The following is a 23201-nucleotide window of genomic DNA, read 5'->3' as shown; positions in this document are numbered from 1 at the left end:
AAACCCCCAAAAAAAAAAAAAAAAAAAAAAAAAAAAATACAATTAAATTAACAATATTTCTATCAGCAATAAACTTCCAATTGCCACAGAAGTGTTCTGCACCTGTAGAAAACTATTGATATCAAAGACACTCTGCGAGATGATACAAGTATATTTCTTCACTGCATGTTTCAAATCGTCTCGCCATCTCCTAAATCCACGTTCATCTTTCAAACTATTCTATCTTCACCGTGCTGGAAACCGCACCGGTGAGAGCTCGGTCGGTCTGCGTAATTGTCGAACGTTTCGGTTGGTGTTTAAAACGATTTAGCGATTTTTCGCCGGCGTGCAGTACCCCGGCTCTATATTTAGCCAGGGGAAAAGTGTCATAAAGAGAGACGTGCGAAAGAGAACAGCAGGGGGCGGCCTGCGGTGAAGAGGGGTCTGTGATTTCGTGGCCAGACCGAACGTTGGAAACAGGGCCGAGCTTTCATCCGTGACCTGGGAGAATGTTTACCGCTACTTGATCAAAGGAGTTTCGATCGTCGAACGATCGACGCTGCGATGTAGCGTATCACCCGCCCTCCGCCGCCCCGCGGCCACGGATTTTGTCTCGTTCACACCTCTTCTACGTCATCGTAGCCGTTGAATCTCTGTTGTCGTAACACGTGTCAGGGCCGATAAACCCCAGGCCACGTCGTATCACGCCGGACAAACTCTCTCGTTCACGTTTCGAGAACGAATCGCTTATTCACGACTTTCAACGTTCCCCTCCCCCAGGAGGCTAGTCGAGCAAACACTTTGTCAAATTAGTCGCTCGATTTTTCGAGGCGCGAGCAGTGGCCAATTTCCACGGTAGAAGATGAACGTTTTCCTTGGGAAATTTATTACGAGAGCGTTCTCATTTCGGAGCGTGCGTAACAAGCCGAATCACTGAGAGAAGAGGGAACAGTAAGAAGAATATTTTCGACAATTTCGCGGCTTTTTAAATCTTTTGCGGGCGAGAGGATTGTCAGGTGGACGTGAGAACAATGAAAATTGATGGGAAGTAAATTGATCCTGAAATCGAGGTCATTAATTTTGTAACTGTAGCGTCGATGAAATCTTTATCGCCGTTTTAAAATTTCATCTCATTTCACTGCCGCCCCGCTGTATTTCTAATGGAGGGAACATTTATTTCTACCCACCGATTCCGGTATAAAATTCTAACTGTGCGAAATGAGGCAAAAATGAAGCGGATGCAACTGTTGCTTCACTACGTTTCTAACAGCCGGCGGAAGATTTATAAATTAACCGTAAACTCCAATTATATACAAAATATGGTGAAATAAAGCGGATGCAATTTTTCTAGCTCCCTTTCAAGTTTGTCGTCCTTCCGGAATCTTGCGTTTGATCGTGAAAATATTTCAAACAAAAGAAGATCGTCCAAGCGAACAAAAAAANAAAAAAAAAAAAAAAAAGAAGAAAAGAAAGGAAACGAAAAGAAAGAAAACTGTACGTCAGGGCGAACGTAACGTTTGCATAGTACACGGTTGAAATACTTATCGCGTGGCGATAAAGTCAGACGCAGCGAGAGCCACGAGATAGCTTGACCTAATGGAAGAAGCACCGAGAAGCAGCCACTTTCGAGCCACTAACGTATTATCTTAGCAAAGTTTCGCGCAAACTTTTTCACCTGGCAGCCCCGCCGCCTTCGCTCTCTCTCTGCGTATATTTCCATAATTTACCCGATTCAATTCGAAATCACGAAGCTGCCTCGCGCAGTTATTCCGATTAGACGTACGCGATTTTACGCGAAGATCTGTTGGATACAGTTCGAGCTCGAAGGATATTACGATCGAGGCTATGATTTCTGACACGTGTACGCCGGTAATCGGACTACTTGGAGAGCACTTGTCGAAAGTTTGCCTACCATTGCCGCCTGCGAGATTAGGGTATTAAATCGACCGAGTGTGTGCCTGAATGGATGCCTTGCGGCCTGTTCCGGCACCGAATCGATCAGATCTTCCCGCCAACTTGCCGTTCCTCGTCTGTTTTCGACTCTGTCTGTCCAACTCCTCGCCAACTGTTCCATAATCGCGATAAAATTGCGGTGTTTAACTTGTCATGTGTTTCGAGTTTGGTAACCGCGTATGCGAAGAACTTGCGAGTGAAACAACGTGACGGGTAAACAGCCTGTTACGGCTGAAATATGAGTTAATTGAAGCGTATTTCGAAGCTCTGTTTTGGCGAGACTTTGTCTTTCAATCTACGTTTGGTTACAATTTCGTAATTTCGACGCTGGTCGATGCTTGTGTCGAGGCGTTTTGTCTCGAGCAATGGTCAATCCATTAGGGACCGACGTTGCGCTCGCGAAACATTTTACTCGCAATTCTCCTCGATCAATTAATACTGTCGACAAATAAACAAACGAACAAGTTGTTAAATTCTATTTTTTCTATGTTAGAACCGCGGAAGGAAATTTCGAGAGTTCGTTTTGATATGTTTTTGCACGGATTCTATGTGTAAAAATCACTCGAAAGAAAGGACATTCAGAAAATTGAGTTTGAAAATTAATAAATATACTTGAATTTAGCTAATTCTAGACGTAACAAGACGAGTTATCTTATATGGAAAAGTAAAAAATAGTAAAAAATAAAATAAGTAGAATACTAGAATAAGTAGAGTAAGTAAAAAAATAAAATAAGTAGAAAAGTAAAAAATAGTAAACAATAAAATAAGTAGAATAGTAGAATAAGTAGAATAAGTAAAAAATAAAATAAGTAGAATAAAATTTTTTCAAGAAAACAGACTGAATATGCCTCCGTAATCTCGAGAAATTGATGTTGATTTATGATATTACTATAAATTATTGCTTGGACAGCTAAGATTCCATTTATTGTTGATAACCATCCAGCTTTTATCTTAAACACTTTTGCTACGAGTAAAATAAAATTAAATTGTCGAAATCAGGTGAGATGATCTATGACATTGCGTCGTCTTAATTATCAAAAATTTAGTTGCCAAAGTTTCAGTAACAACCAGAGAGATGATCATCGAAGTTTTGTTTCTCTATGCTCTAAGATTTTTGTAAGACAAATAAATCTATAAACAGAAGTCGATACAAACATGAAGAAACAAACGTTCTACAACTCGTGATTAGTATATAAATATTTCAACAGTGTTCGAATGTGCTGAATTCACTCACAGATTTTTCACACCTTCTAAATCATTCGATCATTCATATTTGACGTAAGAATCGTAAAATTACAATGCAAACGTATTTATCAGTTCGCTGACATTATTATCTACCACTCGATTAATTTTCTATCATGAACTATTACCCTCTGAGGAATCTACGCGCATTCGTAAAAATTGGCAAAGGTGCATACTTATCGAAGCTACTTGCCTTCTCTCCCTTTCTTTATCACGTTCGCGTCGTCTCGTATCGCGGAAACGCGCGGGGAATTTAAATCGATCGGTGCACGCGCCGCTGCGAAATTCCTATCGCTGGCGAAGCTAACTAATTAAATAGCGATTAGAATGCCAGAGAAATTTGCTCGCCGTTCCATAAGTAATTCGTATCTTTCGGCCCCGGGGCTGCAACAATCGCGCAACATTTCCGTCAAAACACACGCCGGCGAAGTAAGCAGTTCTCACGGATGGCGTCGCGTCGAAATAGTTTCGTTCTCGGATAACTCGCGTCTCGTGTTCCTAGCGGGTCTAGGTTTGCGCTCGCGGTTTTCCTCTCCTCTCTTCGTGTGAAAGGTTACAGGGAACGCGGTTAGAGACGAGATCGAGTGCCTCACAGGAACTTTCAGTTGGATTCGAACCCTCTGTATACGGTAATATTCATCTGTACACGATCCTTAGTCTTCCATTTTGCTAAAATCGCGATTTAAACATGCACCACGATTTAACTTGACAATTGATGAGAGAACGATGATACTTTTTTTTTTTTTTTTTTCGTTTTAGTTCAGAGGATCCCTGAAAAACGACTGACAATACGTGTTTTTGGTTTAGAAGATGTTATACTCGAATGTTACAATGTAAATTACAAGTGTTTGGTGTACTACTAACAACTAGAGCATAGAACTTTCATCAGAGATATTCAAGTGAAAAAAAATAGAAATAGAACACACAAGCTTTTATTCGTGTATTTTATAAAAAATGTCATTTAAACCTGTAAAAATACACATCTTTCAGGTTTTGCATCTGTGATGTATCTATAACAAGTTATGAATTAGTCATTTTGACCATTTCGGTAGTTTTAGTGTTTTTCTATACTTTCGAGAATTTACCGAAATATTTAATTCAATATCCAATTAGATGAACTCTTGATGGTTCAAGTCCACTTATTTAAACCTGAACTTCTGTCGTACGAACGAAAAAACTTGATCTGTTATGCAAATTCCAATTATGTGAACTATTTGTCTCGCAACAAGTTTATATAAATTATAGAATTAGTGGAAAGTCACGGAACCAAACTCGCATGTCAATTTTGATTTATACGAAATGTGAACTGATACACGATACATTGAACTTGATGAAATGATGCACGAGACGATTGACGTTCAATTTAACGATACGTCGAACTTGTATGCTGAACTATAATCAGTGAAATGTATACATTGTATACATTGAATTTAATTGAATGATACAGGATATGTTGATATGTACAATTTAATGATGCGTCAAACTTATTGAACCATAATCAATAAAATGTATACATTGAATTTGACGCAAAGGATACAGGGTATATTGATATATACAGTTTAATGACACACAGAACTTGTACATTATACTATAATGAGTGAAATGTGTACTACATTGTACACGTTGAATTTCATGAAATGATATGTTAAATCTGTTAAATTTCATTTATGTGTTCACACTGTGTACAGTTGAACTTGATAAGTGTACACATGTATATCCAGCTACAGTAGAATATATATATATATATATAAAATATGAATATTATATATGTTATATCGTATATATATTATAATATATGAATATAAATGTTATATATGTTATATCGGCTTATATTATAATGTATGAATTATTATATATGTTATATTGTATATATATTATGATATATAAATATATATAATATTATAATAAATTATATATATTTTATATGTTATATTATATATATAATATTATAATATACATGTTATATATTATAATATACAAATTTAACTTGCGTAAAATAAACAAGTTTCGAATTTGACTCGAGTTCGCAAATACATGTCGGATTCATTCCACCCATAAACGCGGTGTCGCCATGGAGAATGATGCGTGGATCGATTGCTCGAAACGATTGCGTTATTTTGTTGCAATTCTCTGCCAGTTGATCGGACAGTGTCAGAGAATTCGAGGTTATTCGAGCGTCGGAGATATCCTATTATTCTGGATACGTGTAGAACACAGTGTGCATGGTTCGCGACGATATCGCACCCTCGTCCTTACCTCTTCGACGTTCGAATCGTCCATGGTGTTTGCCTCGAATTCATCGTTTACTCGCAACGAACGGTGAAGTGTTTTTCAATTTTTATCTGTCAGAGAACGAACGATAAGTTTGATGGAAAGAGAAATATAATCGTAGATAATGTTAATCAGATATTCAGACAGTTTCGTTTCCTTTCGATTGAAAATGGAGCGAACCGCGATCGGACGAACGATCGCAATTTATTAAACGAGGAACGATAAACGCGATCGTTTATCGCCGTTTATAGATTTAATAGATAAGGCGTGATCGATTAGCCTTGTGGCTGGAATAAAAGGCGCTTTCGTTAAGGAAGCTCGTCTCTACCCCATTAGACGTGAAAGCTGACGTTGCCTTCGATCCATTACAATTTTCTTCCTTCTTATCTTCTTCTTTTTATCTTCTTCTTCTTCTTCTTCGCGGGTTCTGTTTGAACCAACGCGGACCGACTCGCGGTTTTTTTCGCGGGCAACTCGAGCGAAATGAGTAAGTATCAGTAACTGGAAACGGCGAGAGCAACCTAGCCAGGCCAGCGAAACTTTCAATTCTAGCTGCATTAGCTAATCGAGCTTCCCTTGCCTCGAATCGTAGTTTCGGTGACAACTACTTGCTCAGGATTTCGCGCCACTGATAAATCACGATCCTCCGGGATATCATTTGCGGGGCGTGGAACGTTAACCAGTTATCGAGGCTGCGCGGATGGAATTGCAGATACGACGATCAAGTTTCAAATATATGTACGATTATTGTCACATTGTGGAGACGAGAATTCTCGTCTTTCAGTTTTCAACTGTTGCAGATGGTGAACGCTATTTTGCGTTGTAGGGGACACGACGACTCAAGAAGTAGGTGTGGGATAGGGAACTCTGGGAATAATTATAATAATTCACGATACATCTGTAAATCTTGCTTATGTTAGTGCCGCTCCACCAGGGAAATTGTTTCCCAACGTAACACACCAAGAAACGTTACTAAAGGTATTTTTATTTTATTTTCATTTTAGTTATTAAATAATAAAACAATACACTTGTTAAATGCTATACACTCTTTCGAATCGTTCCGAATCGAGGAAATACAGGCTATATGTTTATCAGAGCATACCGTCCTCAATGTGTTAATATTACTATAAAATAAATAATAGTTAAAATCTAAAATACGTAATAAATGGATTCTTAAATATTACTATAAAAAAATATATGGTAATATTTAAGAATATTTTATCAATGTGAATTAACGAAGTGCACATATGCATTGTGCAAAGTTTCCTTGTTGCTTCAGAGATGTGCAGGTTGGGCGCGCCGAGTGCGATACGCAATGTGTTATTCATCGCATTTTTAATCCATTAAGGGTGGTCTTGGAAGCTAAAAGTCCGTGGAAATTTATCGACATTTGTTCGCTCTAACGTTGCGGCTCTGAAATGTCACGAACGCCGTGGACTTGTTTATTTTTTTCTTTCCATCTACGTTTCACATTCCCGATAGATTTTTGAAGAAACGCACGAAAGCCTCGAGACAGTTATTGCGGCATTACAAGACCGGAGAACTTGCAGTAATGTAGAAAAATACGGACGACTGTAACTTGATACTTTACGCGACGATATCTCGAGCATGCATTTGCAAGTTCGTATTTTAAAGGAGGGGTGGAAACGTTTTAAAGTTCGTAATTCACGTCAAGTGTCAAAGTTTTATTAGAAATAAAGAGTGTCTTAACTTTTCCGGGGCAAGAGTGCCAAGTACGACGTTATTACTTGCGAAATAACTTAATATATATCGAACTTTACACGGTACTCCTTTATACGCCAGTTCAGAACGTTCCCTTCTAAATTAAGTTGATTTTCCACGTGTATCATCGGAGAGAAATTCTGGATTCTTTTTTCTGTGTTTTTCTAAAACACGAATCACTATATCGAATATAAGACCTCGTAGCAAGCGAAATATTATATGCTACGGACAGGTTTTTCACGGAGTCAGGTTGCATCGAACGCAAACAGTTTTCGCCGAGCGCAAATACAATACGAATTCGCAGCCGAGGATTTGGTAAACAGGCGTGGCCACGCGAAACTTCGGTTCCCCGAATTTACCTCCCGATTTCACCCATCGCGGGGTGAAGGTTCGCGCGAAGACGCCATCTCGACGCTGCTCGGATTCCGGATCTGACAATTTGGCCATCGTCTTTAACCTCTTGCGCTGGAATGACGTGCCACGCACAATTTTTCGTTCCAAAATTGCAATATTTTCTCAGCTTTGAGTATAACCCAGGCAAAACAAATAATAAATTTATTACTTCTCAATATCGTACCGACGAGTTCAAAAAGAAAGCGACGAATTGTTGTAAACGGTTTGGTCCCTCGTTACGGTCTGCAATCCGTTGCCAGCGCAAGTGATTAACCTCTTGCATTGGATTGACGTACCACGTACGTCGAGGATTTTTCGTTCCAAAATTGTAATATTTTTTCAGCTTTGAGTATAACCCAGGCAAAACAAATAAATAAATAAATTTATTACTTCTCAATATCGTACCGACGAGTTCAAAAAGAAAGCGACGAATTGTTGTAAACGGTTTGGTCCCTCGTTACGGTCCGCAATCCGTTGCCAGCGCAAGTGATTAACCTCTTGCATTGGATTGACGTACCACGTACGTCGAGGATTTTTCGTTCCAAAATTGTAATATTTTTTCAGCTTTGAGTATAACCCAGGCAAAACAAATAAATAAATAAATTTATTACTTCTCAATATCGTACCGACGAGTTCAAAAAGAAAGCGACGAATTGTTGTAAACGGTTTGGTCCCTCGTTACGGTCCGCAATCCGTTGCCAGCGCAAGTGATTAACCTCTTGCACTGGACTGACGTACCACGTACGTCGAGAATTTTTGTCCCAAAATTGCAATATTTTCTCAGTTTTAAGTATATTTCAGTAAAACAAAATAGGCAAAACAAATAATAAATGTATTACTTCTCAATAATTTCTAGCCAGCGATATTATTGGATTCCGTGTAATGGAGTCAACACGCTTACAATTTAGAAGAGTTTATTCCCTTATAGTCGTGATCGTGTATGAAACAGAATGATATAGAATGATTTACAATGTTTATACTCTTGAATATGATGTAGAATAATTTAGAATGTTTAATGCTTTTAATGATATAAAATGTCTCTACAATGATTTAGAATGTTTTATGCTTTTAACGATATAAAATGTATCTATAATGATTTAGAATGTTTTATGCTCCCGAATGTCTCTAAAGCAAGTCCTTATATATATTTGATATATATATTTGATTATCATCGTCAAATGGAAGGGGAAGGAGCATAAATGACCAACTACTGGATCTTGCCCTTATGACTAACTATTCACAGACCACTTTTATGTGGACTGTTGCTAGCTCATTGTCAGTATTTGCACAGATTCACTCATTGTCCGGATTGGTCATCCAACAAAATCATTTAGATCTGTTTTACTATAATATACCTAACGAAAATTATGAATCTACAGTCTACTGTTAATTAATTTGAGACTTCGTAGCAGAAACAGTTGTTGAAAGAATACTCAAACGATTTTAATCGAATTTCTACGCAATAGAAGAAATTTAAAAGGATAAAGAAAATTCATTATATTACACAACTGCAAATAGAATTCTAGTGTATAAACATTACCTAACTCAAAAATGTTTTCAACAGCAGAACACGTGGTTTATATTTTTCAACTGGTAGACCCGAGGAACCCCCCTCCCCTTAATCGTACTAATTTTTAATCCAATTTCTATACTAGTGGAAGAAATTTAAAAAATAAATTCATCATATTGCACAACTATCCGAATGCAATCCCAGTTGGAGATTTTAGTTCTAGCGTATAAACGTACAACGTTGTTATTTTTTACGAATTTTTTCAAAGTGACACGTGGCTTGCATCTTTCGAAAGGGCCGCTCGACTCACGGAAGAAGGACCATCCTCCCCTTATTCGTACGTTGGTTCAAGACCACTTTTATGTGGACTGTTGCTAGCTCATTGTCAGTACTTGCATAGATTCAATATTGTCCGGGTTGGTCATCCAATCATATCATACCGACGAGTTCAAAAGGAAAGCGACGAATTGTTGTATATACGGTTTGGTCACTCGTTACGGTCCGCAATCCGTTGCCAGCGCAAGTGGTCAACGAAACGAAATTCATTGCCTGCAAGGCAGAACGACCGAATGAACCGAAGACGCGGAAAATGAAGTCCGTAGTTCAACCCGCGACAAGTTGGTATTTCGCGCGAGCGAGAAGTCTCTGGGAAACGGGAATTTAATTTCAGGCGTCACGTCAGAGTCACTGTCGGGAGGGGATTTCTTTTCTCGATATCGAAACGATCGGGCGAGAAGGGGAACAATCGATGCCTGAACAAGATCTACGCGCGGCCCAGATATCAAACTGACTGTCTGTCTGACTGTCTCTCTCTCTCTCTCTCTCTCTCTCTCTCTCGATATCGTCGGATACGTAGGTGTCAAGCGTGAAATCGAGCGGAAACAATGTCTGACTGCAGTCCTATCGTTTTGCGTATCTGATGGAATCGGAGCGGGAGAAGCCTCGCGGGAGCACGCGTGTCTCGCGCAAACGTGAAATAAAGGTTAAACTCGCCGCGGAAATTCAATTACACGGCTCGTCCCGTTTCGAGTCGTATTGACTTTCCTTCGGTGACGCGACGGCAATGTCGACGACGACGACGACGACTCGGTTCCGCCCCTGCGAGCGATCTAGCATATCGCCGATAATAAATCGGCGAGCGTTTTCTCATTATCGCCGGGCGCGATCAAGTGCGTCGTTTCGATCTACTTCTCGCGACGTAATTTTCATGCGACTAATAGTTTCGCGGTTTTTCTCTGTATTGCACCAGACCCACTCGCGATTTTTAATATTCTTTGGTGCAATTGAACAAGTATTAAGCGAACGATAACGTACAGTGAGTCACAGAAATATTTCTGTGCTTTTAATATCGAACAATTGATATTGTTTCACAATATTTCAAAAATCAACGATGACGACTGTTGAAATAATTGGAACAATTAAACTAATTAATTCTCATTAACACAGATTATAAGTATAATAAATGTAATGTATTATCTGTGTGTCTATAATATGATATATTGCAAATTATAAAAAGATGTGAATCAATTGCAAAAGGGATTGTACAAATACTTCTGCAACTCATTTCCGTTTTCCTCCTCTAATCTTCGTTCGTTCTTGTAATCTTTTGCCTTCAAGTCTGATAATATGATAGTCTGGGGTGGCTGCACAAATTAATTGAATTCTGTAATGTAGCGTAACGTAAAATAGAGAAAAACACGTGTATCTAGATAGTACTTAAATAAGTATTAAATAATCGTTCGAATGTCCGTATAATTTTGAATTTCTGTTGGAACAAGAGCGGCTGCGGTTTCAACATCAAGTTTGTTTCGCCACTCTTAAAATTTTTCATTCCAAACACTCGGGCCTCTGATATTTTTGACAACGATGTATGTACGCAGTTATAGTGCCGTATAGTTGTCGCAATGGACATCTGCACATCCTCACTTCAGTCGTGTGTTCACTGTGGCCACCACGTGGCTCAAGTACCTGCGATAAATCGCACGGAAGCTGAATAACGCTCCAGGCTAATTGGTCCCAACGGACCCTTAAAAATACGTCATCGCTAACAGATACAGATACGCTGTCACCTATGTGTTCAATAATAAATTGGACGACCAACACTCATTTGCCATTCGTCGAACAGTATTGTAACGAGAAAAGTAGGAATTCCGTGTGTAATTCCAGTCCGATTGGTCAGACATTCAAAGCGGGACCATTTTTACAATTCTGTTTCCAATGACGAGAATATCGACTCTTTTTTTTTGTTTTATTGTACGTCAAAATGGTCGTTATTTAATCAATTGATATTTAATGATATTTAATCGACAATATCAATGAGGAATAAGTAAAAACGTTCCAAATGGATTAGTTATTACAATAGTTTTAATTTTTAGAATTATTGTTATAAATTTAAATTTAATATATTTTAAAAATTATTGTACATTATTAAATTTAATCCCGATAGTTTTAATATATATAATTTTTCTCGATAAATTTAATATTGTTTCATTTTATATTTGAATCTTCGTTTCTTTTCCCCAGAACATTGTGGAACGTGTGAAATTTAACGTAGTTTCCTTCTACGTAGTTCTGTTGTCGTTTCTTTCACAATGCGTGAATTAATAAACTTTGCGTTCTGCAATGAATTTCCATCTCAGGAACGTTGCGATGCGATGAGAAACAAGCGTCGAATCGTCATCGATCCTTCTTTTTCTTTTTTTTAAATGACCTCGTGATCGTGATGCAACGTTCGTAAATCTAATCAACTTATTTTCGCAACGACAAATTTCGAAAAAAGTTCGTTCCTCACCAAAAATATATCGACTCGTTTCAACGATCATTAGCAGGTTGGCAAAAAAGGTGACACGTTTTCACGGAAAACGGATTGTGACATGCGAGGATGAACGACCGAAACGATTTTTAATTCGCCGTGTAATTAGGAAGCCGGTTCTTGCTCGATTGCCCCCGCAAACAACAGCGAAATGTTTTGCGGAGATGTAAATCTAATTTCGCGTCGGAGGTTTGCCCCTCCCCCTTTTCCTCCTTTTTCCGGACGTTCATAATTTTCGAGGAAATCGCCGCGGCGGTTCGCCTTTTTCCACGGAAGAATTCGATCGTAGCCAGGCTACTGGTTACTTTTATATCTTTTCCCCGGTGCTCCTCTGACGCTGACGTTCGGTTACCCGCGGGAGCAAAGTGGTTCGCGTTCAATTCGATTTTCCACGCGGCAGGGGTATGGGCGTTTCTTCTCCTCGAATCGAGAAATAACTTCATTGTTCGTATATTCGTTCGGTTAAAAAGTAAAAAAAAAAAGAAATAAGAGAAGAAGAAGAGGAAAGGGAAAAAACGAAAGAGAGAGAGAGAGAGCGTAGATCGAGGGAACAATGTCGTTGTTGCAAGACAAATGCAATTACGAGTTGCAACGAAACGAATTTATCGAGGACGTGGAGTGATTGGCGTCACGGTCTAATAAGCTTCGACATTTCGGACGATTTCCCGGATAGCTCGTGACGTGTTCGTTCTCGCGATTCCCCGTTCCTCACTTTTCACTCGATGTGCTGCGTTCCCTGCTCTGCGCGTTGATATTCTCTGCGAAAGAGAGAACCAACCACGGTGGCTCGTGATCGAAGCTTATAATATTCGATGACCGCAACAAGTAGTATATCGCGGTATTAAGGAATCTGTGGTATCTGTTTCTGTCGTTATTTCTCTTTTCTGGCGTTACGACGCGATTTTTTGTGGCAACAAACGTGCAACTTGGACGATCAATTTTTATTATAGACGTTTCAACGTGTTATTATAGTGGAAACGTGAGTATTATCGAAATCGATTGTCATCGATTGGTCTGTTCGTCTAATTCACGCTCTCTTTGGCTTGTGGCAACAATAGACATTGATTTACAAATAATTGATGGTTGAAAATCATTGTCACGAGCCAGTTCACTACCGTTTCTCGTAAAAATAACAAATTCGTTTACGTTCCCTCGAGAATTGATATCGCGTGCAGAAAGTAGAATTCCAATTGATCCAACTAATCCAATTTAAGTCTAACTATGCAATTGAATTCGAATTCTCAAAATTTCCATCCGTGTGTATTACTTTCTTCGAAATTAATATATCGCTCGCTGTAATTCAAAAAAAAAAAGAAAAAAAAAATGGTTACAGTCACATCTGCATTGCTTTCTCCGGTGACTTTAAAACTCATTGTCAGTTTAATTTTAAAATATCGTCACAAAGAGAACGGCGCCTTTACCATGAACGTAAGAACCGCGAGACAGCGTTTGAAGAGTGGAGAAAAAGGAGGCTGATGAGATAAAAGAATAAAGGATTTCTCTCGAGGCAGAAGTTGGCGCGTGTGTCTCTATACACGCCCGTGTTTGTCCTTCGAATCGTTCCACGTTAGTTTTCGTTTACTCTCGCGTTAAATTACAGTACACGCTCACACACGTGAACGTCGGAGCACCGGTCGATGAGCGTGGCGCATGATCATTATTTAATCGCGTTACACGGCTGAACGAGACACTGTCGAGGAACCTTTCCTCGTCGTGTTCTACGCCAAGCTTCTTCTCGCGTCATTGATTTAAGGTCACGATACATCGAACGTTGTTGAACGTGCGTAGAAAGAATGGGCAGGAGAGCTCAAGTGGCACCTAGAGCGCGAGATTCTAATAAAACGACGCATCTTGGCTGAAAAGATGCAAATATACTTCGAGATTGGAACAAAGACTAGATTCGAGTTTAGACTTTTCTCAAGTCTTTATCTGTTTAGCACTTTACTTTTCGAACTTTGTTCTTACGTCACTGACTTAACATGAACGTTAACGCCGTTCAGATAAATTATACATAATGTATGTGGCATTCATTTTATAGAGACACACAGTGAAGAGAGCAAATTGAACTAATAACGATGAAAAATTGTCGATAAATCAAACTGTGAATTTTCTCGTGAAAATTATAAAAATATTCGAATACCTTTGAAAATATTTTGATGACTGAGGCCATTTATTTACGACCCCTTGAAAACTTGCACAATTTTTTTTTTTTTTTTACCATTGAACTCTGAACATCAGAGTTAAACGACAGAAATTCAAGAAATCCCGACACACCTAACCTTAATGTTCAAAGTTTAATAAAATGGCGAAGAAAAGTCGTACGGCAAGTTTTAAGAGATCGTTGTAAAGAGGAGATTTTCAATCTTCAAGATTACCATAGTTTGGTCGTGAAAAAAATTTTATGTTTCTAATGACGCTCGAGGAAGAAGTATCTTTATTTTCCAACTTGCTACAAATATACTAAAAAAAAAAAAAAAAGAACGAATATAGTGAAGTTGTACGCTTCAAAATGAAACCAACTCTATGTACGATTTTTTCTTTTTTCTTTTTCCTTTCATAAAATTACAACAGACCAAAATATCGACAATTTTTCATCGAGTGCATGAAAAATCTTGTACAATAAAATTTGTAAAATTACATAGATTAAAACACAAGGAAGCAAATGAATAGATTTGTAAAAAAAAAAGTTACACTTTTACACTGATTTACGTTATTTAACTTTATTTTAACGCGGAAATTCTTGTTTTAATTGCGCGGATAAATCTGAAGGGGTTAATAGAGAGGAAAGGAGAAAGTTTGAACAACTGAGAGATCGATAGAATGGCATTTTCCAGAAGACGAGAGAGGGCAAGATAAAGACACTTCGAAATTCACTTTGTTTTGTATCAAAGATTATACACAAGCCGGTCTCTCTAGTCTTTAGCTCTTTAGTTTCCCAACTTTCTGCGATATTAATGAACCGAGCTCGTAGAGTAGAGTTCCTTACCTCGCATAAGGTATTACACCGTCATTCGGCTACAGCTAGTAAAAGTTTAAGAATTTGGACCGTTTTCAAACCGTTGTGCGTTTTTGTTACACAGTAACCACAATTCACGTGCATACTCATGATCTTAGTAATAAAACAAACCTGTAATTCTTTTGTAACGACATAATTTGATTTACAATAATTTGAAAGTATCCAAATACTCGACGATGTTAGTGTACTTGCGTGCTACAGTGTATACCAAAAGTATGTTTTTAATAAACAACTACCCGTGTGTTATTATTGCACGTATTCATTGTTCACGTGAATTTAAATATACCTATATATTTAAATATATAAATTTTGCAGCTCAAATCAACCCCACATCACATCCACTCTTCTACAACTCACTACTTGTTGCAAGTAAAATTCTCTTTTGCAAATAAAACTTGTGGGTGACTAAAAAATAAAGTAATGCACTTCATTATTTATACCATCCTTTAAACCACGAACATAGTGAACGAATCATTACAGACGAATCTACATATGTCATGTATTTAAATACTTTTAATGCTAAATAAATCATATTATGTTATTTTTTGTCCAAGTATTATTACGTATGTACATGTGATAAAATTTTTATTTCGGAATAATACGTCGGATTTGAATTTCATTACAATGGATTAAAGAAACAAATTTGTAGAGATTTGCAAAAAGGTGAATATACAGGGTAACTTGTGGGACCCACTTCGGGAGCTGATTGTACACCTAAAAATAATGAAAAAAAGTCATATAAACATATGTCCTATCTGTCTTCGTTTATGAGATGTAATGAATTTTCTGTTTTAATTACTTTTACAAAAGATGCTCGAGATGACCATCTTGCATTTCAAGATAAGCCTGCACGCGTCTTGTCATTCATCTGGTTACTCTCTCTATCATTCCTGGTATTTCTCTAATTTGTTGGAAGCCTTGCTCTATTCGATTTCGTAGTATTTCAGCATTTTTAATCGATGTTGCATATACAATAGATTTTAAATGTCCCCACAAGTGAAAATCTAATGGATTCAAATCCGGAGAACGAGCAGGCCATGCAATAGGACCTCCACGACCAATCCATTTATTTGCAAANTAAAAATTGCCTAACCACTCGGCTAAAATGCGGCGGAGCTCCATCATGCATAAACCGCATACGAATAATCTAATATCGACTGGAACTTCCTCTAATATCTCGTGTAAAAAATCGCGTGCTCAAAAAATTAACGTACTTTGTGCCTGTTAGTTTCCCATCAAGAAAAAAAGGTCCAATTAAAAATTTATCAATTATTCCTGCCCCTACGTTTAAACTAAACTGGCGTTGATGTCTTGAATGCACAATAACATGTGGGTTTTCTTCATCCCAATTATGATTATTATGAAAATTGAATATACCATCTCTGGTAAAACTAGCTTACTAGAATTTTCTCTGTTTATAAAATTCATTATATCTCACAAACGAAGACAGATAGAACATATATGACTTTTTTCCATTATTTTTAGGCGTACAATCAGCTCCCGAAGTGGGTCCCACAAGTTACGAAACACCCTGTATATAAACTGCAATGGGATTGATAAAATATAATATATATATAAAATTGCAAATATAATATAATATAATATATTATGCAAAAACAGGTGAATACGATCTGCAAAGGAATTGATTTGCAATGCAAAACCTGTATTTGCACATGTGTGCACCCCTCTCGATGACTGCGAAGAAACAAAGAAATCTCGGTTTCGATTTAAGGCGGGCTTCGCTGCGAACGCTTCTGCCGCTTATAGGAAATCCCGCCTTAAGAACGTAATCGTCGCGCTGAGAAAGAGGATTCACGGAGAGAGGGAAGCCGAACGCCGCCGGTCTGTGATAGTCGTTTAATCGTAAGTCGAAGGAGCTGGAATAATTTAGGGAAGGAAGCGCGTTGATCGTTGAAGCGTGAATCGGATAAAAGCCGCGGGCAAAGGCAGCTACGATATGATTCAGCTCTTTCGCGAAAAGTGTCACGAATCATTTGTAACAATTACTGCGGCGACACAGTGAATCGAAACGCGTCTTCCAGCGGCCTTTTGGTGCGCCTCGAGCTGATTTTGGAAATCGGCCAACGCGTTCCTCGAGGTCTTACTACGAAAGCAAGGAAATTGAAATCTGCAAGGAGAATCTTCTCTCTCTCTCTCTCTTTCTTTCTGTAGCATCCTGCCCCGATGACAATAGTAAGGTATGTTTCGGTGCTTATACGATTACGAGATATCGATCGGTACGATTCTATCGATATTATTTTTGGTTGGGCTGCGCCACGCGAGATCGCGGACAAATTGATTTCCGATTGGAGGTTCGAGCCGGCTGCGAAGGACGTTACGAACACGCGTGCTGGAATAATTCTTGTGGAATTGTGGACGAGCTATCTGTACTATAGGAATACAATCCATTAACTGCATATTAGTGCAAACCTGCTTTCGATATTTACATTTGCCACTGTATTCGTTGTATTTATCAATACTGAAATAATTTTTTTATCGTCACTATCAACACTATAATTTCGAATCAATATCTTCATCTACACTCTTGCCTATAAAATCATAAACAAAAAATAGGAATATAAGGCAAGTGTCATTAATTTCATACTATATACAAAACTACTTTTAATATTTACAGCTATCATTGTATTAATTGTATTTATCAATACTGAAATAATTGTTTTACTGCATGTCAAAGCTATAACTTCCAATCAACTAATATCCTCACTCCTACCAACAAAATCACAAACAAAATAAGAATATAAGACAAGTATCATCCATTAATATCATACTAATAATACAAAACTATTTTTAATATTTACATTTATCATTGTATTAATTGTACTTATCAATACTGAAAAATGATTTTTTTTATTGTACATGAACGCTATAACTTCAAATCAATAGCCTCATCTACACTCCTACCAACAAAATCACAAACAAAATAGGAATATAAGACAAGTATCATCTATTAATTTCGTATTAACACAAAATTACTTTTAATATTTACATTTGTCATTGTATTAGTTGTATTTATTAATACTAAAATAATTCTTTTTATCATATGTCAACACTATAACTTCAAACCAATTATCTATAATATATATATATACACATTAATATCCTTATCTACACTTTTATCAAACAAGTTTTACCATCCATTAACTGCGTACAAATACAAAACTATTTTCAATATTAGTAGTTTGGTAAAACGTCTTTGTCAATTCGATTACAATTTCTTTGGAGATTCGGCCGAGGAAATTTCTGCACGAGAGTCCGGGAGTAATGAAATAGCATCAAAGAAATGGGAAGAATGAAAGATAGAGAGAAGAAACCACAGAACCCGATAATGTCAGGACCCGAGACATTTTTGTTCCATTGTCCGATACGAAAGGCCAATCTCATAAAGGGCATTCTCTTTGCCCGATATTTGTAAAAGATAGAAAAATCGATCGACTCGCGAGGCTCTAACTAAACAATTACGCGACGTGTGGCTAACGAGAGCTTTCTGAAAATCACCTGTTGCGTGTTTCGTCTCGGAAGACGAAAAGGCGATATCGGCCTCGAAAGAGAAAATTCGCATTCGACATCGATTCCACGGCCGGTGTCGGAGAGATTGGACGCGGGCAGAATGCCACGCTGAATCTCGCGGCCAATAATCGATAGATCTGCCATGAACGCTGACAGAAACGAGAAAATCCGTGTCGTCTATTTTTTTTTTTTTTTTTTTTTTTTTTTCTTTTTATATGGGGATTTAGAGTCGCATCGACTACAAGGTCTTTAGCGACGTGCTGGAATTTTCTCTTTATATCTGGTCTAGTAGTTGGGTCTCCTTTAGGTAGTTGATAACGTTTTCTTGTTGCTTCTGGCAAGTTAGAGCGGTGTTTTGCTTTAATCCGCATTTACTTCTTAGGTTTCGGTATTTTCTGCATTCATGTAGCAGGTGTTGGGTGGTGATTTGTTGGTTGCAGGTGTTGCAGAAAGATGGTTCTAAAAGGAGGTATTCGTGCGTGATCTTGGAGTGTGCGATTCGAAGTCATAGCTATTCTTTCTTTTCGTCTATTTTTTATTTCCTTTTTAAATGAATTACTTCGCCTCTCAAAGAAAAAGTCGACTTTCTCATTTCAATACTTGTTTTCATTCATATCGATTTCTAAATTAATTGAATGTGATAATAATAATTTTAATTGAAACGAATGAAGTTAGATTTAAATTCTAAAAGTCTCGATTCTCTTCGAATAATTCGGTTCTTCTTCTGAAATGTTTGAAAATGTCCTGACAACTGTGTTGAAATTTTTCACGCAGATGAATTTTTCACGGCTGTGAAACTTTTAAAAGGCAACATCTTCGCATAGAACCGGTGCTTGGATCGGGTGTAATCGCTCGCGAAGATTGAACTGCATTTCGCTTCCGACAGCGTGAGAGCCGGTTAAATCAGCGAGTGTACACCGGAGATCGCGGCTTTGGTTATACAGTAAAGAGCGCAACTGTACCAATGAGAAATTGTCGGTAATGCACACTGATGTAACTTCGTAAAAAGAGTTTGTATCCACTTGGTCTCGTCTCGAAACGTGAAGCGAAACTTTACTTCGATGGACGTGTGTTTATTTTTTTGCGAAGATGATTTTACATCGTGTAACGGGTAGAAAAATGAGAATACTTTTTTTCTCAAAAATTGTAAAAAATCAATCGCGAGTTGGAACATTAAACTTAAATTTTTTCAATAGTAAATCAATCTACTATTATTATTTTAAAGACTCTCCTCTCTACAACGATTTCTTAATACTTGTTACACAATTTTTATTTACCACTTTATTGAACGTTGAACGTTCAGCGTTAAATGACAAAAATTCAACAAATTTTAACGTTTCATCTAATTCTTGAATGAAAAAGAAAAATCGTACAGCGAGTTTTAAAGAGAAAATTTCAATTTTCAGGACTACAGTATATTTGGGAAAAAAAAAATTTTTTTCAAATTTTTTACACGCGTTTGAGTTTCGAAAGTTTCCAAGGAAAAAAGTATCCTCACTTTCTCACCCGCTGCACGATGTAAAAAATATATTTTTGGACAAAAGCGAACTACGAGCTGTTCCGAACAAAGCAGAAGCTTCGTACTTTAAAATGAGACGAAATAGACAGTTGTACGATCTTTCTTTATAAAGTTTGTATATATTAGTTTAAAATATCGATATTCGCTGTAAATAATATAATAATAATATACGTAATAAATAATAGATAATAAAATACGTACAGCGAATGAAACGTGAATTGAGAAATTAATTAAGTGTTCTTAATGTACGCTATCACGTTCATAGATAAGGATTTTCAGAATCTAGATTAATTTAATAATAAAATTCATACGTTGGATATTTTCTCTGGACTCACTATCTCGATAATTGGTTACTAGTAGACTTGCAGATTTCTATGCGTTCTGTGAGAAATTTGAAGATGAGAAATGCACACAATGCAAGCAATATGCAGAAATACATAAAACATTCAAAGGAGAATATTAATTAGTAGGAAAACTAATTTTCCATTTAAGTTCCATTTTTTTCAATCACATATGTACATTTATGTACAAAGATAATCTAATTATGTGCGAGTAAGTGGAAAAACGAGTGAGGGACTGAACTACTTTTTAAAAAAAAAATGGGACATGTATTATCATGGATCTTATACCAAGAGAGATCCCTTAACAGAGATACATTTGGGAACGTCAAGCAAAATATGTTGCAACACACACGAATTGTACATTAAAAAAAAAAAAAAAAAAAAAACAAAGACTCGTGTAAAGATTCGCCTAGTGTAATCGAGACATTTGCTAATTTCTGTCGTACTAAAGATTTTTAACTGGACGAAGTTAGCACTGTTTTACTGTTACAGCACGTTAATACTACAATCCAGCGACACTATCTGAGAGTTAAGAAACACTGACGTTCCATCATCGCGGCTGATGCTATTTCCCACGGCGTTTTTCCACCGAGCATATATTTCAATTCGGTTCTCCCCTGGCGCTCGCTGATATTTCCACGATTTCGGTACAGGCATCGGCGAATTCTTCGAACTTCAAAGTGGAAGACAAATAAAAGTCAGTGGGCATACAGTGGAAGCAGCCCGTCGTGGAACGGCCGATCCCTCTGGGACGTCGTCGAGCTCTCGTCGACGTACTTTTTAAACAAAAACTTGAGGCAAGACTCGAGGCTTGCTGAACTTTGAAACTTAACGCCTCGGTCGATCGTGAATTTCACGGGGCTTCCCGCTCGATTCGCAGGAACGTGATAGCCACGATGTTGAGGGAAACTCTGCTGTAACACTCTTTGAAAAACTCACCGCAGCTGCTGAGGGCAGCGGGTGATTTTGAAAGATAGATAAACAGGCCGGTGAAAGGAGGAACGAATTGTATTCGATGAAGATACAAGTCTGCAGCGCGAACCTTTTCCTCACCCTGTTTTTCTCTCTTCGTGCGAGACAATGCACCTCGGGCTACAAATTGCTAGAGATCTCAATCCGAAGTTTCAATTTATCTCGCCGAGAAGGAAACGTTCTTTTGATCGCGCCACCATCTTTGATCTGTTGAGAAAGAGACGGCAGGAATACCTTGCTCCAAGGAATTCGCAATTACGGAAAGTCGACGACCACAGTCGGACTCTCGGCTCTGATCTCGTGATTTCTCGCACGTACATTTTTACACTCTGGTTTTAATCAACTTACGTTGTTTTACTTAAATTGATTGACTTCCATTGAACGTTCACAATTTACACTTATTTAAATTACGTTTTGGCTGTAGGTCTGTCGAATCTGGAGGATCAATATGTTGTCAAGGATATATAGCGTTTTTTAGCCCCTTGGGGCATCGATTTGTCACGTTTCTCTTTCAAAAGATGAAGTTATTCTGTCACAAATGGATAGATTTGATACTGAGATTCTATAAGTGAATCAGTGTATTCTTAGAAATGATTGAACAGAGATTTGGTTTGTTTATTCTTAATTAAAGGATAATTGAAATCCATTTGTCTTTTCGTTACATCGATTTTTTTTCGCATTCATTGCGTCAATTCGACACCAAGGGACAAATGTAATTGGAGAAAGTACTATATATTTCTCCGCGAATAGCTAAAAAAAAAGAGGTAAATTTTTTCAGAAATTTTTTTGTTCTATGAGAACTACTCGATGAATAAATTTCATTTACATGATAGATTATTAAAAAAAAAAAAGCATCGAATTTATGTAAGAGCAGAGATTAAAATATAAATTCATTTTCACGCATGCTTGCTGCACATGTTCGACATAGCTGTCTAGTTTGAAAAAGAAAATCATTAAATGAATTATGTTAGTTACTGCACGTCGAGGAGGGTTTTTCTGTTTAAATAAAAATGACAGAATCACGTTGTTTTAAATTCGAAACTAACGTGCAGCATAGCTTCTGTTTTAACGAATAGAAACCTGAAAAATGAAAAAAAAAAAAAAAAAGGAAAAATAGAAGAATGGCTCGACGTATCGAGGGACTTGATGAAGTTATCGCGTCGACAAATTTCAAAAACCCGTCTCGAAAAATAAAACGTTCACGTTCGGACGATTTCGGCAGTGATCGCCAATTGTCAAAAAAATCTTCCGATGAAATTCTCACAGCGTGTCGTTTGTAACGGGCCGGATTTCTAAAAACTTGTAAAGATATATCCTCTGTTAAATGCTGTTACGTGCAATTAGCCCAACGCTATTCTACTTTTAAGAGATTTATAACAGCTACAATAGGTGGAAACGATGCATCACGGTCATAAATTAAACCCTTAAGAAGGAAGATTAATTGATGCAACTGCACGTAGAACTACACGTTTTGAAGAGGTATAAATTCGATCTTGAACCTTGAAAAAAGGTTCTTCTAGAACCGAATTCTTTTCGGAGAAGGAAATTATTTTAGTAATCAAACGATTTGCAGCGAGAGGGGAGTAATTCCAATTTTTATATATTTCTTTCTTTTTTCACACATTTTATTTTATTCAAAAGACCATGATCCTTCGATTACTGTAAAAGAGGAGTTAATTCCAAGTAAAAATTTATTAACACGAACACTGCTCGTTCAGAGAATTTTAATTTTAGTTGGAAACAAGTTTTAGTTAGTGTAAATGTTAATCTAAATATTAATTTTTATTTTCTGTTTATTTTTAACAGCCACTTCAACTGTTATAATAATGCAGACACACCTTTTCAAATGATTTTGTGAATACTTTTGCAATGAAAAAAAACGAAAGGAAAAAAGAAAGACAAAAAAAAAATGCTCACCAAGCAGGAATTGTCTCTCGAATTTT

The 23201-nt window shown here is 37.4% G+C and overlaps 1 protein-coding gene across 1 annotated transcript in view; it reads right to left on the bottom strand.

Moving 5' to 3' along the window:
- LOC122529964 (dopamine receptor 2) overlaps window positions 1-23201 on the bottom strand; it is a 53121-nt gene that overhangs the window by 2363 nt on the left and 27557 nt on the right. The window lies entirely within an intron of this gene.

Source organism: Frieseomelitta varia, unplaced genomic scaffold (genome assembly GCF_011392965.1).
Source record: "Frieseomelitta varia isolate USP_RPSP 00005682 unplaced genomic scaffold, Fvar_1.2 scaffold_317, whole genome shotgun sequence".
Classification (NCBI taxonomy): Eukaryota; Metazoa; Arthropoda; class Insecta; order Hymenoptera; family Apidae; genus Frieseomelitta; species Frieseomelitta varia.
This window is presented reverse-complemented; position numbering and strand designations above follow the sequence as displayed.